Here is a 19,546-nt window from a genome sequence, read left to right on the forward strand (position 1 = left end):
GATCGTCTTGAGAACCCTCTGAACTCTGGCATACTGAGGCTGGTCATTCCACACTACACTTACTCAATTTGGTTGCCAAGTCTAGGTGTAAGCACTACCCGGGATCCTTGAGATCCTTAGGGAACTTTGATGCACCTAGACAATGATATTGTCTATGGAATTTGGGCATTTGAGGCTATTGGAGGTTTTGTAAATCTGGGACTATTTGTAGGCTCCCTATAGAATAACTTCTTATTTTTATTATCCACTTATATAATTCATTCATATGGTCTATAATAATTTGTAAACGAATATTGGGGTAACTAGTAAAAAAGGGCAGGTAGTTACATGTTTGTGGGGTAATACGGGTAGAAATCATGCCTATATGACTTTATATTTTGCTATGTTTATATTTATAAGTAGAAAACATGCCTATAAGACTTTTATATCTTGTTATGTTTGTATTACCATGTTAGAAATCATGCATATAGGTTTCAAGCGGTTCCGATAATAGAAATCATGTTTATAGGTCTTAAAATCAGCTTCACAAGTAGATGTCATGCCTATAGGATATAATCCAATCCAACTTTTGTTATGACAAGTGTTTACATGTGTTTTTTTCATTTGTCATCATGCCTACAAAGTTTCTGAAATCAGTATTAAATAACTAGATATTACGCCTATAGGGAACAACACCAGAAATCCTGCCTATAGATTCAGACCATTCTAGTTTGAATAAACCAACCCAGTCCATGATTAGTTCATTTTTTAAACCAGTTTAATTAATGGTTTATACTTCCTTGAAATGAGTTCTTTCAAAAACTGCCTTAATCTATCATTAGACAGCATGCCTATAGGGATTCATGAGTCTGTTTCTTTTAAAATCTACCTTGTTTTACTATAAAGAGTAATTATCATTATTCCACACATAGGCAAGCCTATCGGGCGTTTCCAAATCCTGTAACTCTGAAACTATTTCTGTTACTTAATGTCGTTCTCATCTTTTAAACAGGCTTTAAAAAAATCAGTAGGCAACTGATAGGGTCATTACTTCTGAGTTTATAAAAATAAACTACTTGTCTTTTGTGTCTTGATATTCACTTAGACATCATGCCTTTGGATGTTGTTTAACAAAAGGCCCTTATTTGTGCTTGAGTCGTGTTGTGTATGTGTATTGTTTGAGGAGGTAAACTTGATCCTCTAATTGCTCCCTTTTTCTTTTGTGCTAAGGTCCTAATTGTTCTTGCCTGTCGCCTTAGTATTTTCACCTTTAAAACCTTAGGGGTCTGTCTAGAACTAATTATAGGTAGAGGTCCTAAAATTTCTCCAGGACCATTAAGAAGGGACGGGTAACAGCACGCAATAGAGATCGCTGACCAACACTAGCTTTAATGACCCTTAAGGGGGTGGGAGGGTAGATATGGGATATGATGACTACGCACTAATGTCACGTGTAGCCCCTCATTGAGGAGTGTTTACCGGACATTGTGTGGTGTGATCCTATAGGCTAACCAACCTAGGACTCCTCCTTTTTCCAAAATTCCTTTGTTTAGAACTTTGTTTTATACAACTTGTTCAAAATCTTTATCTTATTATTTGAATTATACAACGTGCTTTACTTGCAACCTATTTGATTCAACTATTTATCTGTTAATAGACTAATTCATAAATATAAGTTCGGACATGACCCACAGTTGTGTACCAAGAGGATTGCTTAACAACTTTCCCTCGAGGACATTTTGAGCCCTTACCCTAATCTATAGTAATGCAAACTAGTCTAAGAGTTAATCACTCTAGGTGCCCTAATGCACCATAATCCGTTAGGTGAGACTCTTCAAAAAACCCAAATTCCCAAAAGGAAATGAGTTATTACCCCCATAAATGTCGAAAGTCGGACTTCTCTCTCTACGCGGAGGAAAAAAGGGGGTATGACATGCCTTATCCCTTACCCTTTCCCCTTATTTGAATTTAACTGTCTATTTTTTTAAAGCATTTATGATTTCTTTTATTCCTGAAATTGACTTGTTTCTTTGTTTTCTTTTTCTGTAACTATCTTTTAATTATTTAAATACTGCATTTATTATTCTTACGTGCAAATACTTGACTACATGTTATTTATTGCTACATAAATCATGCTCCACATTATATTCCACTCGTGCGTATTAAATCCAATAGCATTGCTTGATGAGTGGTTGTGCTCTTCCTATTTATTATCCTTAAATTCGGAAAGGCTTATTTACGGTAAAACTAGTCGATCAGTGGTGCAGTCGACGGTTCCGTGCCTTTCCCCCTCAAGTTGTCCTCTTGAGGGTACCAGTCTATACCCCCATAGTAACCTTACTCTGATTGAAATTATGCATACATCATGGTCAAACCTAGTCGGATTAATATGTTATCCACATAATAATCCTTTAAGACGAGCCTTATCCAAAAGTCCATCGGGGTTTTCATAATCCCAACGGACACCACCACGTTCTGTGCATTAATTTGGAGAACTAAATGTCAATATGTTAATCATGAATGTATAAATAATCGAGTCTGGTAAGGGAAAAGGGCCTAACTTTTTCCGCTTTGCAGAAAATGAGGCACGCGGTCACCAGATTCGGTATGGTTAGCAACATTCCACCATTTCTGTTAGATTGGTAGGAGGACATTTCCTCAAGTGACAAGAAACATGTAAGAAAGCACTTGGGAAACTTGCCTTCTCTACTAGACATTCAGCCAAACAACAGGTTGATCGAGGCTGCTACTTTATTCTGGGACAGTGAAAGGGTTGTGTTCCGTTTTAGTAACATAGAGATAACTCCACTTCTAGAGGAAATTGGGGGACTTGCAGGATTGACTCAGGATAGCCCTGGGTTGTTGCTACCAGAGAACCGTACTGGTAAGGGGTTCATAAAGATGATGGGGTTGAAGAAAAATGTTGACTTGGGATGCCTGGAGAAGTCCTACAAACCCTTCGTGTACCTGTACGAGAGATATGGCCATAGCAAGTCCTACTGTACCTTCCATGACGAGCTTTTTATCACTTCTCTTGGACACATCCACCGCAGAGTGTTTGTGTTCATTGTGTGCTTCTTAGGCTAATAGTGTTCCCAATGAAGAGGTAAATAATCCACACTAGGTTGGCCATGGTCGCCAAGACTCTGATGGAAGGGATCAAAAGAAAAAAATACATTATAGTCCCCATGATCATAGCCGACATCTATAGCGCTTTGGAGCGCTGTCAAAGGGGGGTTAAACATTTTGAGGGTTGTAACCTGTTGTTGCAGTTGGGGTTATTAGAACATCTTCAAAAGGGTCACTATCGCCAAGAGTTTCTGCAAAGGGCTTGGAATGACCATATTGCCTTCCATCACCCCAAGCGGATGACTTACATTCCGGACAAGTTTTCTCGGCCGGAAAGTGCCAAAGAATGGGTAGAGTTCTTCGACAATCTGACCAAGGAACAGGTACAATGGATGTGTAAATGGTTCCCAACAGACGAATTCATAATCAGATCTAGGGACATTACACACTTGGTGCTAATTGGGTTGAGAGAGATATACCCTTATGTTCCTATCCGAGTCATGAGGCAAGCAGGCAGGAAACAGGTTGTACCAAGGATCGCAAAAATGAGCCATTTCAGAGCAGACTTTGAGGATGATGATGTCCCTTACAAGTGCCAGGCTCAGCACATGTGGCACTGCAAGATCATTGTGGAAAAGAAAACCATTAAGCCAGATAGGTATCATGCGGGGTGTGAACCTCTCTACCCAGCATGGTTAGAGGACAATCTGAAGGGGATGGTGATGCCAAGAACTGGTCGAGGGAATATGATCATAGACGAAGAAGCTGAGGCTCAAGTCAAATACAACAGGCTGCATAGGAGAGTCCATGACTCTGAGAATGAGCACCGGGAAATACACGAGAAAAACATGAGATTAATCGATAAGTGGAAAGAGATGGCTATCACTTCCAACAGAAATTTGGAATATCTAGAGCGAGGATTAGTGGAGCTGGAGGGAAGTCATAAAGCGGATTAAGGATTGCCAGAATGCTGAAGGAAGTGAAAGAGGACATATGGACAGAGCCTTACCTGCTGCTCGGTCTGCGCAAGCTGGGGAACTTGTACGATGGAGTCAAAAAGATCGAATTTCGGGAAGGTCCTTCTACGACCAAGTAGGCTAGATTTATTTGCTTTCCTAAATATAATAAGGCCAAAGTGCCAACACTGACTTACTTTTCTATTGTCTTAGTGTTGTTTGGGATTTGTCTATTTTCACATTATGAAATGAAGCATTTACTGGCATCTAAAGTTCTCCAAATTTACTTGTCGCTAGGCCTACCTCGAGCACAACGAAGCTCCCAATTTAGGACACGAATTTACATTCCCGCAATATATGTTTAAATACTGCAAACATTTCAGAATTCTTACTGATTCGTTTACCTTTTCATTTTTTCTTTATTTCTTATTCTCATCCCCTAAGGTTGGTTCGCTCATACTGGTATCATCAGCATATCACACCAGATCTAGAGGCCATCCACCTCCTCCTCCTCCAAGCAATACAAAAGGCAAAGGAAAGCAAAAATGGATGATTTAAGTGGTATTCGAAAAGAGAATGTTGAGAATGCAGAAACTTCAGATGGACGGAGTATTCCGGCGTCGATGACCTAGTCTTAAGATTGGAACAAAAGATATTGGAATTGAAAGGAGAACTTGAGCAGGTTCGCTACTTGGAAAACTTGTCACTCATCCTGAATGTCCCTAACATCAACCAACAAAACACAAAGAACCCAACACCTCCCCAAAACACACGAAATCAACATCCACAAAACCCTTCTGCACTGCCTCAATACGCAACCCCACCCTAAAATCTCAATCCCTTACCAATACCAACACCGCCACAGCATCACAATCAACCAATTCAGTACCCACCAACCACCACTTACCACACTCCCCAAAACACACCATAACCCATTCCCTACCCTTAAAACTCAACCAATGACCATCATTGCACCCAAGTCCCTGGAACCCATCCAAGCAACCCTATATATGTGGAAATTGTACCTCACTCTATCTAACTAATCTCTTATACACCGGAATCCTTCGAGAAGGACCTGCTCATTTAAAACATTGCTGAAGAACTCAAGAAGTTGACAAGTCGGGTTCAGGGTGTTGTAGGCAACAAAGGAATAGAAGGTTTGAACTATAAAGACTTATGCATACAACCAGATGTAGAACTGCCAGAAGGGTACAAACCTCCCAAGTTTGAGATGTTTGACAGTACAGGTGATCCCAGGGTTCATTTGAGTACCTATTGTGACAAGCTTATCGGGGTTAGAAAGGATGAAAAGATCCAGATGAAACTCTTTATGAGGAGTCTTACTGGAGATGCTCTGTCCTGGTATATCAGCTAAGATCCCAAGAAATGGTCCAATTGGGTGAGTATGGCGTTCGATTTCATGGACTGGTTCAAGTTCAATACAAAAAATGCACCAGATGTTTTCTACATGCATAACCTTAAGAAGAAACCCACTGAAACATTCCATGAGTACGCTACTCGTTGGAGGTCAGAAGCAGCCAAATTCAGGCCATCTTTGGATGAGGAACAGATGAACAAGTTCTTCGTTAGAGCACAGGATCCGCAATATTATGGAAGGCTGATGGTTATTGAAAATCATAAGTTCTCTGATATCATCAACTCGGAGAAAGAATCGAGAAGGGCATCAAAAGCAAAATGGTAACTAATTTTGAGGCACTACAGGCCACAAATAAGGAATTACAATCGGACGGCATATCAAAGAAGAGAGATGTTGGGGCAGTAATGGTGGCTCAAGGCCCAAAATCTCCACTTACCTATCAAACACCTCCACCCGCATATCAAACACCTTTACCCATATATCAAACACCTCCACCCACATATCAAACACCTCCACCCACGTACCAAGCACCACCGCCTACATATCAACCCTCATCCCCCAAATATTCCCAACTAGCCACTGTCCATCAAACCTATAACTCCTAACCATCCCATTTCCAATCACCTCCAACTCGCCAAAAATTTCCAAGACCAAGACCCAATTTCGACCTCAAGTCACCCCGACAATACACCGCTATTGTTGAACCCATCGATCAACTATATGAAAGGTTGAAATCCACTGGTTATGTCATCCTCATTCCTGCTGTGGCATTAGAGAATCCATCCTAATGTGTCAATCCGAATAAAACTTGTGCGTACCACTCCAGTATGAAGGGGCATACTATTGATGACTGCCAAACATTGAAGGATAAGATCTAGACACTAATTGACAACAATGTTATACAGGTAAAGGAAGCTGCACCCAATGTCCGCAACAACCCCCTCCCTGATCATAGAGGTGATGGGGTACATGTGATAGAGACGAACGAAGAATGGGACCCTAAGGGGTCGATTGGGCTTATTCGAGAAGGCGATGACTTTAAACTTGCAGTCACACTAACTCCTATTGTGGTACAGACTCAATCATCAATCGAGATCAAGGTAGCCACACCGGTCCTATTTGAGGTAGAGGTAGCTCCACCTGTGGCCACCCCTGCTCCATTTGAAGTAGAAATGGTCACACTTTTCACAGTGACAGTATCAACCACACCTCCTTCCGACTCAAAAGCAATACCCTGGGATTACGTTGTCGAAGCTCAGCGAAAAGGAAAAGCAAAAATAGAGGAATCCAATACTGCACAAGGAATGACTAGGACTGGAAGAGTCTATACACCTTAACATTTGAGAGGACCAAGTAAGGATGCCACTACCAGGCAACCTGTCATTGAAACAGGGCCAAATTACTTATGGAGGAAAGTACAAGCAAAGGAGTATTTCATTATTTACCATCTGAACAAAACCCCAGCTCAAATATCCATCATGTCACTGTTGCAAAATTCAGAGGTGCATAAGAACACTTTAATGAAAGTGCTGAGTAAAGCTTATGTACCTATAACATCACCGGTGGAGAGATGGCCAATATGGTAGGGTAGGTACTGGAAAGTCATAAGATCATCTTCCATGAAGATGAGCTACCGCCTGAGGAGTTGAATCACAATCGAGCATTGCATATCACAATGCAATTTGAAGACAAATTCATTGATAGGGTCTTGGTTAACGGAGGTTCAAGCCTCAATATTTGTCCGTTGGACACTCTAAAAAGGTTGGACAAAGGTTTTCATGAAATACGGGTAGGAAGTATGAACGTGAAAGCTTTCGATGAGTCTCAAAGGGCCACAATCAGGAAAATCAACCTTTGCTTGCAGATGGGGCCAACTTGGTTTGACGTCGAGTTTCAGGTGCTCGACATACCAGCCTCATATAATCTTCTATTGGGCCGACCATGGATCCATGCAGCTGGAGCTGTGCCTTCTGCACTACATTAGGCTGTGAAATTCGAATGGAATTGTCAGGAGGTGATCATTCATGGAGATGGGAGTAACCCCATTTACACCAGTCAAACCATCCCTGCTATTGGACATAGAAGAAGGCTAGGAGGGAAAACCTATCATCACATTAAACGTGTCAATGCCATCAAGAAAGATAAATGGTGGAGTAGTAAAATAGAAAACATATTGGCATGGTCTGGGTATGATCCCGGCAAATGGCTGGGGAAGAATCTCTAGGGTATCACTAAACTAATATGGTTGAAAGGTCATGGTACTACCTTTGGGCTTGGATATCAGTAAACATGGAAAGAATATAATGATTGGTCGCCTCCATGGCGCGGACCGTATTACCCTCTCGAGCAACCAGTGTCATATCTAGATCAAGCTTTTCACCAAGCTGATACAATATAGGGGACTGCAAAAGAGGAAGCGTTAGTTGGGTTGAAGAATCTGTTCTTGGAGGATGAAGACGTGTATTGTAGTGCCATAATTGAGGAAGAGGAGGAAGAAGGACTCATTATTCAAACTATGAAGAAGGGAGTTGTTCTCAGGAATTGGACTGCCACACCGTCCTGGGCCCGCCGAATCCTTGGGTAGCTTGGCAAATTTTATTTCTATAGCCATTCTAGGCATTTAAGATTTTCAGTAATTTTGATTTAAAGACTTGTTTCAAAATAAATGCTCGATTCATCGAGCTGCACTTGTCTAGATGTTGTTTAATTTTAATCAAATGCATTTGATCTTTATTATTTATTACTATTTTCTACACTTTTTCTTTCTACAGCGTTATTATTACTTTTCCTGATAAATTGGTGATTGTGACATGTAATGAGGCAACGCAACATGAGGATAGTGATTCAGATGAAGAAGATGAGATACCTGAGGAAGTTGTCAGGGAAGTTGAAAACTTTGAGAATAAGCCCAAGTCCAATCTTGACGAAACTAAAGCAGTAAATTTGGGGGACGTCGAGATCGTCAAGGAGACTCGCATCAGCATTCATTTGTCACCAACAGAGAAGGAAGAGTACATATGTTTCCTAAAAGAGTATGAGGACATTTTTGCATGGTCATATGATGACATGACCGGTTTGAGCATGTCCATAATGGCTCACAAGTTGCCTACTAATCCCATGTGTCCGCCAGTGAAGCAGAAACTCCGGAAGTTCAAACGAGATATGAGCCTAAAAATCAAGGAGGAAGTTACTAAGCAGATCAAAGCCAAAGTTCTCAGGTTGGTTGAGTACCCAACTTGGTTAGTTAACATTGTGCCAGTTCCGAAGAAGGATGGGAAAGTCAAGATATGTGTTGACTACCGGGATTTAAACAGAGCAAGTCCCAAAGACGACTTTCCACTGCCAAACATACACATTTTGATCGACAACTGCGCCAAGCATGAACTCCAATCCTTTGTAGATTTCTTCATGGGTTATCACCAGATCTGGATGGATGAAGAAGACACGGAGAAAATAGCTTTTATCACACCTTGGGGAGTATAATACTACAAGATGATGCCATTTGGTCTAAAGTGGGGCTACCTACATGAGAGCCATGACAACCATCTTCCATGATATAATACACAAGGAAATAGAGGTGTATGTGGATGACTTCATTATCAAATCCAAGAGGGCTGCAGATCACATAGCGGACTTGAGAAAGTTCTTTGACAGGATAAGGAGGTACAACTTGAAACTGAACCTCACAAAGTGTGCATTTGGGGTTCCCGCAGGAAAGTTACTGGGATTCATTGTCAGTCATCGAGGGATCGAGCTTGATCCATCTAAAGTCAAAGCTATTCAGGAGTTACAGCCGCCTAGGAGTAAAAAGGATGTGATGATCTTCCTAGGACATCTCAATTATATCAGTCGCTTCATAGCACAGTCCATAATCATATTTGAACCCATCTTCAAGATGCTGAGGAAAGATACCGAGGAAAATTGGACCGAGGATTGTCAGAAAGCTTTTGACAAGATCAAGGAGTACCTTTCCACACCACCAGTTCTAGTTCCGCTAGAACCAGGACGACCTTTGCTACTTTATCTATCCATATTGGATGGAGCTTTCGGATGTGTTCTGGGACAACATGACGAGATAGGAAGAAAGGAGCAAGCCATATATTACTTGAGTAAGAAGTTTACACCTTATGAAGCACGGTACTCTCTACTGGAACGCACTTTATGTGCTTTGACCTGGACAGCTCAGAATTTGAGTCATTACTTCTATGCCTACACCACATACCTCATATCCAGGATGGACCCCCTGAAGTACATATTTCAAAAACCCATGCCGACTGGGAAGTTAGCCAAGTGGCAGATACTGTTGAGTGAGTACTATATCATCTATGTAACTTAAAAGGCAGTCAAAAGATAGGCATTGGCAGACCATCTTGCTGAAAATCCGGTGGGAGGAGAATACAAACCCTTGAAAATGTATTTTCTTGATGAAGAAGTGTCATTCGTAGGGGAAGACATTACTGAAGCATACAACGGTTGGAGAATATTCTTTGACGAAGCTGCAAATTTCAAAAGAGTGGGCGTTGGAGCAGTTTTGGTATCAGAAACAGGTCAACATTATCCGGTATCCGCCAAACTCAAATTTTCTTGCACCAACAATATGGCGGAGTGTGAAGCCTGCATACTAGGGCTCAACATGGAAATCGACATGAATATTCAGGAGCTTCTAGTAATCAGTGATTCAGACTTGCTTGTACACTAGGTACAAGGAGAGTGAGCCACTAAATAGTTTTTTATATTTTTAAAACATTAAATAACTATTTTAAATTATTTTACTACACGAAAATATTTTTTGGAACCCATTTATCATTATAAATTATGTATTTATTAAAAAGTGGTTATTTAAAACCTGGCCTATTTCTATTTCAATTTTAGCCCCACTTCAACCCAATACAAGCCCAATCCCAGTTAAAATTTACTCAGCCCAAACCCTGAAGACTCGATCCGACCCCAAAACCATTTAATCTCGACCATTGATCATAAGATCAACGGCCAAAAATACCCCTTACCTAAAATAAACCAAACGACCCCCCCCCCCCCATCCCCAAAACCCTTTCATTCTACACTATCTGGCGCCCTAAAACCCCTCTCTTCTCTCAAACGCTCTCAAATGTAACCCTAATCAAACCTCACTGTCACTCATCTATGGTTATCTGTGGTAATTTCTCACCACCCCTCAGGCCTTTAATGGCCTCCCTCACGTTGGTATTGCCATCTCCAGGGTCCTCAAGGGACCAGGGTCAGTTGGCTTGCATCTATGGTCCCTTTCTCGCCTGCTTCAGGCTATTCCGATGTGATTCCGAGTAAGATCGTCCTATATTGACTATGATCTATGGGTTTCTAAGCATGTTTCTTCATCTTTGTGTTGTTCACATCGAAACCCTAATTTTTTTCTTCTGAACCTCTTAGATCTGTACAGATCTGAGATGATTTGGACTTGTTTCATATGAGTTTTACAACAACCTTGAGATTCTTTAAAAGAATCGTATGATTTTCAAGTGATTTTCATCTTTTTCTAAACTAGGGTTTCCGGAAATTTCTTTTATAAAATGTTTGATGATTTTTGAGTGTTTAATCTTCTACTTCTTTTGTGTTTTGACTGATTTTGTAAACCTTAACTTGCTTGTACTACAAGCCCTAATTTTTAACATGCTTTGTCTGATTTCTGAGTACTGGTTGTGTTCTTGCTTTGGTTATTATGGTTTCTCTTTAGCCATTTGAATGTCTCGTGGTTTTCTTGAACTTCTTAGTTCAACCTTTCACTGATTTTGTATGTTTGTGTTCATCCTGACTATTCATGTTAATACCTATATCTTTCTCCTTGAATCAGTGTCGATTTAACTATCTGTTTTGTTAAAATTATGTGTTGAATCCTAACTATTCATTTCTACCTTATTTTATATGCTAAACTTGCTGACTCTTTCGTGATTTTCTCTTTAACTGAGCCCTATTAGGGTTCTAACCTAATTTTTTCAGACTAAGTCCTAAGTTTCTATGACATTTTACTTAGTTTATTTTCTGCTTATGGGAACTGATATATATCCTTTCTGCAAATCAGTATTACTATGAGATTCTGGCTGATTGATTACTCCGTTAAAGATTGGTATGCATAGACTTTATTTGTTTCGTTGTTTATAACTTTAATTGGTCGTCTCTATCTTAATTGCTTGCCCGTATAACTTTGGGATTCTTACTAATTCTTTATTTGGTATGGTTTGGTCTTTTTTGCCTTAATTAAACCCCTGTTGTTACCGTTTGGCTAATTCCCCCTAACTAAAGGAGTCTATTCTGAACTTCTTATATGATTGGGTCCTGATTGCCCTTAGTTGTTGATTTCTAATTCTTTAACCTTATTGACTCTACCCTTGAACTTCTATATAAGCACTCTCCTATTCTCACTTCAAAAAGAGGACATTAGTTCGCAAAAGCACACTTACACTCTAAAGTTCTCTTTCTCTTCTGCTACTCGTGATACTCATTGATCTAGCCAGCTGAAAGCCAAGGCTAGATATTGGAACTTTATCTGCTTTATATTATGCACCCTTTTCTTCAACTGGTATGCCTCTAGTTAAGTTTTGAAATCCAAACCCTATATGTTTCATTCCTGCACTAGTTCATCAGTTATCAATTCAACTTGTATTATTGCTTACTTCTTTGCTCAGCATATCTAAACTCTGTCCTGTTCAATGTATGCTTTATATTCTGCACTCTTTCATGCTTACTTCTTTACCTAGCATGTCTAAACTGTATGTTTAATCCTGTTTAAGACATGTCATGCTTCTTGTATTACAACTATGGTCTATGTCTTAGGTACTTACTATCTATATTTAGCCTGCTAAGTCTCTAAGACAGTAAGTGTTTTATGTAGTTTTGTTGACTATATATTTCCCCTATACCCTATCCATGTACCCCAATGTGACTCTTATGTTCCCCAATCCCTTTATCCCCATGTGAGATTTGTTTGTTAGTGTTTTTCTGAATCTAGATGTTTTTTATGACCAATTGATGTCTGTTGTTTTGGTACTCTTCTCAAAATGTCTTTTACCACCAAATTATTTCCTATTTCTGAAAAACCTTTTCTACTTCTAAAGTCCTCTCTGTACTATTTTCAAAACAAAACTATGTCAAGTACTCTCACTTTTCTCTTAGAATACTAGGTTCTACCCCTCTGACAAGTGTACTGCCCTGAGATCCTTGAGATCTCTCTGAATTCTGGCATGTCAGAGTTGGCCTTTCCACATTGCACCTAAATCAGTTGTTGTTTGAGAAAAGGTCTAGGTGTGAGCATTGCCCGGGATCCTTGAGGTCCTTAGGGAACTCTGTCACACATAGACATGATATTGGGTATGGAACTTTGGCATTTGAGGCTATTGGAGGCTTGGAAATCATTTGGACCTACTGCAGGCTCCCTATAAATTAATTTATGTTCATTTATGTAATTTTCTATTTTCAATTCATTGGTTTGTAATAATTATCGTAAACAAACAGTGAGGTGATTAGTGAAAAGGGTGGCTAGTTATATATATGTTGGGTAAATTTGGCAGATACCATGCATATAGGGTCGTGTTGATTCAAATGTGTTTGTTATGTTTGCTTTACTTTCACACAATTAGAAACCATGTCTATAGGATCTAAATGGCTTTAATAATAGAGATCATGCCTATAGATGTTTCATTTTGGTTAAATGAATGTTGTTCGTTTTTTACTTTGCTTAAATAGAGATCATGTCTATAGAACTTAAAATAGTTCAGCTAAATAAATCAGTTGCAATTCGTGTTTATATATTCTGAACTCGGCTTAATTAATTAATATGTCTGTTTCTTTAATAAGTTTTCAAACACTGCCTTAAAATTAATAATACTAGATGCCTATAGGATCTCAAGTTGTCGTTTAAAACTCATTTTACTAGTTTACTGTATTCCTAAATACAGATATCATGCTTTTAGGATGTCACTGTTATGCATTTAGGCAAGCCTCTAGGGCGATTAAAATCCTGCAACTATAAAATTGCGCTTTGTTATTTGAGACCGCTCAGATTTAATAGGTCTAAAATCAGTAGGCAAGCTGAATAGGTCTTTGACACTTCAGTCCAAATTCAATGTTGTATACTTCCTGCTCGCCTAGATATCATGTTCTAGGATTTTTCACTTAAATACCTGAAACTGTTGTTTGAGACGTGCACTTACTTGTTATGTTATGTGGATGTAAATATGAGCCTTTAACTGTCCCTTCTTTATGTATAGGCCTAATTGTTTTTGATTGACGCCTAGATTTTTTCTCCTTTAAATACCTTAGGATCGTGTAGAACTATCGAAAACTAGAAGTCCCAAATACCTCCAGGGATACAAGGAAGGGACGGGTAGTGCACGCATAGGATACTTTTCAAGGTTGATAGAATACTTTACGCTATGACCAAGGGGAGGGAATTGGGTAGTAAGGATATGATGACTACACGCTAATGTCACGTGTAGCCCCTCATTTATGAGTGATTACCGAGCATTGTGTGGAGTGATCCTGTAGGCTAACCAACCTAGGACCCCTCTTTCCCAATTTCCGATGTTTAAATTTTTACTTTCCTTTATATATGTTCCACTTGTTTAAGTCTTTTCCTTTTGTTTCATTACTTGAATCATACATGTGCTTAAAAAATACCAAAACATGTCTTTATTTGCAAGTATGTGTTTAAACTATTTATTTGTTAAAAGAACTAATTCGTATAAGTATAAGTTCGGTCGGGATCCACCGTTGTGAACCGCGAGGGGTGCCTAACACCTTCCCCTCAAGGTTATTTCGAGCCCTTACCCTAAATATCTAGTAAAGCAAACTAGTCTAAGAGTTAATTACTCTAGGTGCCCTAACGCACCATAATCCATTTGGTGGCGACTCTTCAAATACCCAAATTTGAAAAGGAAATGAGTTATTACCCCCACGAATGTCGGAACCCGGACTTCTCTCCGCGGAGGAAAAAAAGGAGGCGTGACAGCATGACGACTCTGCTGGGGATACCTTTAGGCTCTTACCATGACAAACTTATCTTTTGTGGATTAGTCCAAGCATGCCTTATCCCGTACCCTTTTACCTTATTTGAATTTAACTGTCTATTTTTTTAAAGCATTTATGATTTCTTTTATTCCTGAAACTGACTTGTTTCCTCGTTTTCTTTTTCTGTAACCGTCTTTCAATTATTTAAATACTGCATTTATTATTCTTACGTGAAAATACTTGACTACATGCTATTTATTGCTGCATAAATAATGCTCCACATCATATTCCACTCATGCGTATTAAATCCTATAGAAACGTTTGATGACTGGTTGTGCTCTTTCTATTTATTACCCTTAAATTCGGAAAGGCTTATTTGCGGTAAAACTAGTCGATCAGCGGTGCAGTCGATGGTTCCGTGCCTTTTTCCCTCAAGTTGTCCGCTTGAAGGTACCAGTCTAGACCCCCATAGTAACCTTACTCTGATTGAAATTATGCATGCATCATGGTCAAACCTAGTCGGATTAATATGTTGTCCACATAATAATCCTTTAAGATGAGCCTTATCCAAAAGTCCACCGGGGTTTTCATAATCCCAATGGACACACCTACGTTCTGTGCGTTAATATGGAGAATTAAATGCCAATATGCTAATCATGAATGTATAAATAATTGAGTCTAGTGGGGGAAAAGGCCTAACTTTTTCCGTTTTGCAGAAAATGAGGCACGAGGTCCCCAGATTCGGTATGGTTAGCAACATTCCACCATTTCTATTAGATTGGTGGGAGGACCTTTCCTCAAGTGACAAGAAACATGTAACAAAGCACTTGGGAAACTTGCCTTCTCTACTATACTTTCAGCCAAACAACAGGTTGATCGAGGCTGCCACTTTATTCTGGGACAGTGAAAGGGCTATGTTCCGTTTCGGCGACATAGAGATGACTCCACTCCTAGAGGAAATTGGGGGACTTGCGGGATTGACTTGAATAGCCCTGGGTTGTTGGTACCGGAGAACCGTACTGGTAAGGGGTTCCTAAAGATGATGGGGTTGAAGAACAATGCTGACTTGGGATGCCTGGAGAAGTCTTACATACCCTTCGTGTACCTGTACGAGAGATATGGCCATAAGAAGTACTATCGTACCTTCCATGACGAGCTTTCTATCACTTCTCTAGGACACATCCACCGCAGAGTGTTCGTGTTCATCGTGTGCTTCTTGGGCTTGATAGTGTTCCCAATGAAGAGGGAAAGAATCCACACTAGGTTGGTCATGGTCGCCAAGACTCTGATGGAAGGGATCAATGGACAAACATACACTATAGTCCCCATGATCATAGCCGACATCTATAGGGCTTTGGAGCGTTGTCAAAGAGGGGTCAAACATTTCGAGGGTTGTAACTTGTTGCTGCAGTTGTGGTTATTAGAACATCTTCAAAAGGGTCACTATCGCCAAGAGTTTACCCAAAGCGCTTGGAACGGCCATATTGCCTTCCATCACCCCAAGCAGATGACTTACATTCCGGACAGGTTTGCTCAGCCAGAAAGTGACAGAGAATGGGTAGAGTTCTTCGACAATCTGACCGAGGAACATGTACAATGGATGTTTGAATGGTTCCTAACAGACGAATTCATTATCAGATCCAGGGACGCTCTACACTTGGTGTTGATTGGGTTGAGAGAGATATACCCTTATGTCCCTATCCGAGTCTTGAGGTAGAGAGGGATATATCCTTATGTCCCTATCCGAGTCATGAGGCAAGCAGGCAGGAAATAGGTTGTACCCAGGATCGCCAAAATAAGCCATTTCATAGCAGACTTTCAGGATGATGATGTCCCTTACAAGTGCCAAGCTCAGCACATGTGGCACTACAAGATCATTGTGGAAAAGAACACCATTGATCCAGATAGGTATCATGCGGGGTGTGAACCTCTCTACCCAGCATGGTTAGAGGACAATCTGAAGGGGATGGTGATGCCAGAAACCGGCCGAGGGAATAGGATCACAGACGAAGAAGCTCATGCTCAAGTCAAATACAACAGGCTACGCAGGAGGGTCCATGACTCTGAGAATGAGCACCGGGAAATACACGAGAAAAACATAAGATTGATCGATGAGTGGAAAGAGATGGCTATCACTTCCAATAGAAAGTTGGAATATCTGGAGAGAGGATTAGTGGAGCTGGAGGGTAAAGTCATAAAGCAGATTGAGGATTGCCAGAATGCTGAAGGAAGTGAAGGAGGACATCTGGCCAGAGCCTACCTGCTGCTGGGTCTGCGCGAGCTGGGGAGCCTGTACCATGAAGTCAAGAAGATCGAATCTGGGGAAGGTCCTTCTAGGACCAAGTAGGCTAGATTTATTTGCTTTCCTAAATGTAATAAGGCCAAAGTGCCAATAGTGACTTACTTTTCTATTGTCTTAGTGTCTTTTAGGATTCGTCTATTTTCACATATGAAATGAAGCATTTACTGGCATCTAAAGTTCTCCAAATTTACTTGTCGCTAGGCCTACCTCGAGCACAACGAAGCTCCCAATTTAGGACACGAATTTACATGTATGTTTTTTTAAATACTGCAAACATTTCAGAATCCTTACTGACCCATTTACCTTTTCATTTTTTCTTTATTTCTTATTCCCATCCCCTAAGGTTGGTTTGCTCATACTGGCATCATCAGCATATCACACCAGATCTAGAAGCCCTCCATCACCTCCTCCTCCAAGCAATACAAAAGACAAAGGAAAGCAAAAATGGAGGATTTAAGTGGTATTCGAAAGGAGAATGCTGAGAATGTAGAAACTTCAGATGGACGGAGTACTCCGGCGCTGAATAACCTAGTCTTAAGATTGGAACAAAAAATATTGGAATTGCAAGGAGAAATTGAGCAGGTTCGCAACTTGGAAAACTTGTCGCTCACCTTGAATGTCCCTAACATCAACCAACAAAACACAAAGAACCCAACACCTCCCTAAAACACACAAAATCAACATCCAAAAAACCTTCCTGCACCGCCTCAATACACTTGAGGTCGTCCACGCACCTGCGCCTTCTTTCTGCTCCTGCGGAGCTCACACCTGCAATTCCCAATCCGCAGGTGCAGATATGACAGAAGCAGCAGCTTCAGCTGCCCAAACCAAGTTCCAATCTTTCCGTTAACCATCCGAAATCATCCCGAGGCCCCTGGGACCTCAACCAAAAATACCAACAAGTTATATACAACTATTCAAACTTATTCCAACCTTCAGAACACTCCGAACAACATCAAAACATCAAATCACTCTTGGATTCAAGCCTAAGAACTTCTAAACTTCCAAATTTCACAAACAATTCCAAAACAAACCAAATCACCTCCGAATGACCTGAAATTTTGCACACATGTTACAAATGACACTATGGACCTGCTCCATTTTTCGGAATTCCATTCCAACCCCGATATCAAGATTTCCACTGCTGACCGGAAACTCCAAATTTCCAATTTCGCCAATTCAAGCCTAATTCTACCACGGATCTCCGAATCACATTCCGAACATGCTCCTAAGTCCAAAATTACCTAACGGAGCTATCCGAACCATCAGAATTCACATCCGAGACCTTCTACACATAAGTCAATATCCCGTTGACTTTTTCCAACTTAAGCTTCTAAATTAGAGACTAAGTATCTTATTCCACTCCAAGACTACTCCGAACCCAAATCAACTAACGCGATACGATGAAATATAGCTGAACAATATATAAAAAAGTAAAAACAGGGGAAACGGGGCTGTAATTCATGAAACGACCGGCCGGGTCGTTACATTTGAGGCGGTTAGAGTTAGGATTACAGAGGAGGGAGATGAGAGAATGGGAGTTCCTAAGGGTTTGAGGGGCACTTCCAACACTTAAAAGGAGGTGAAGTGTGGAGTTCAAGGCTATTGGATGGGGAAGGGAAGAACGGCTGAGATAGGGCGTTACTAAAACGCCGCCATTTAGTGCTTAAATGGGGTCGTTTGGTTGTGGGGGGAACCGGACCGGGTAAAGGGGATCTGGGTTAGGTATTGGTGGAAGGGGTATTTGGGCCATTGAAATGGCTTTTTGGCCCAAATCCGGGTAAGACCAAACAAAACTATTTATCTCCTTTCTTCCTCTCTTTTTCCTTCTTTTTTTTTCTTTGACTTTAAATTATATCTAATTAAAACCTAACTTAAATCTAATTAGCCAAATTAATTCTATTTATCTATTAACAAACTTAAAAAATATTTTACTTGATTTTTATGTATTAATTCTTAAAAATACAAATTAAACATAAGATGACATGAAATGAAAATGTGATAATTTTTATGATTTTTTTATAATTTTAAAATATTAAATATGCATGAAAATGCAGCTAACTGCAAACAAACAATTTAAAAGAAAAATCCAAAAATTCTATAAATTAAAAAAATAATTAGAAACAAGTTATATTTTTGTGGATTTTGTACGAATGTTAGGATTAATAATGAAGTAACCCTTGTTTCTGGTTGCATCATTCTTTGGACATGAAATTTGCCACGATATCTTGCTTTATCATCGCCAACATCATCCTTTCACCATGTTTTGGCCATCAATGAATGCTAATATCCCTTTAAGAAATCTTAATAATTTCAAGTTTAGTTAAACTTAATTATAGTCAGACCTCTATGCATCCCTGTATAATAGTCATTCACTATGAAAGCCAAGTTTTCCTCATAGCAGATTTTTTAAGTTATATTTGACCTCTCTATAACGGCTTTTTACTTATTACAGCAACATCCATATTTATAGCAGAATGCTCTTTGTAAAATTACCCTCTATAATAGCTATGTAAAATCTTTAAGATTACCATAAATAATTCTAAAAATATGCACACAATCTTTTCCATTAAATAAAGTTTCTATCTTGCATAAGATATAAGATTTGAAGATCTGCATATGATATCTTTTTCATTGGACAAATTTCGAAAAATAATTAGATAAAAAATTCAACTGTTAAGTTCTTGGATTGTCTTCAAGAAAAAACTATTGGTTACTTTTTTGCTGAAAATTTGGACACGAATCTTCGCCAATTCAAGCGTTATATCGCTAGAGAGAATGAAATTTGTGAAACAAGCTGCAGTTACAAAATTCTTCCATCAATCTTAAAAGACTTTATTTTTTAGGTAGCTTTAAAATGTCTACCTTAAAGTATAAATCTTT

Source organism: Nicotiana sylvestris, chromosome 7 (genome assembly GCF_000393655.2).
Source record: "Nicotiana sylvestris chromosome 7, ASM39365v2, whole genome shotgun sequence".
NCBI lineage: Eukaryota > Viridiplantae > Streptophyta > Magnoliopsida > Solanales > Solanaceae > Nicotiana > Nicotiana sylvestris.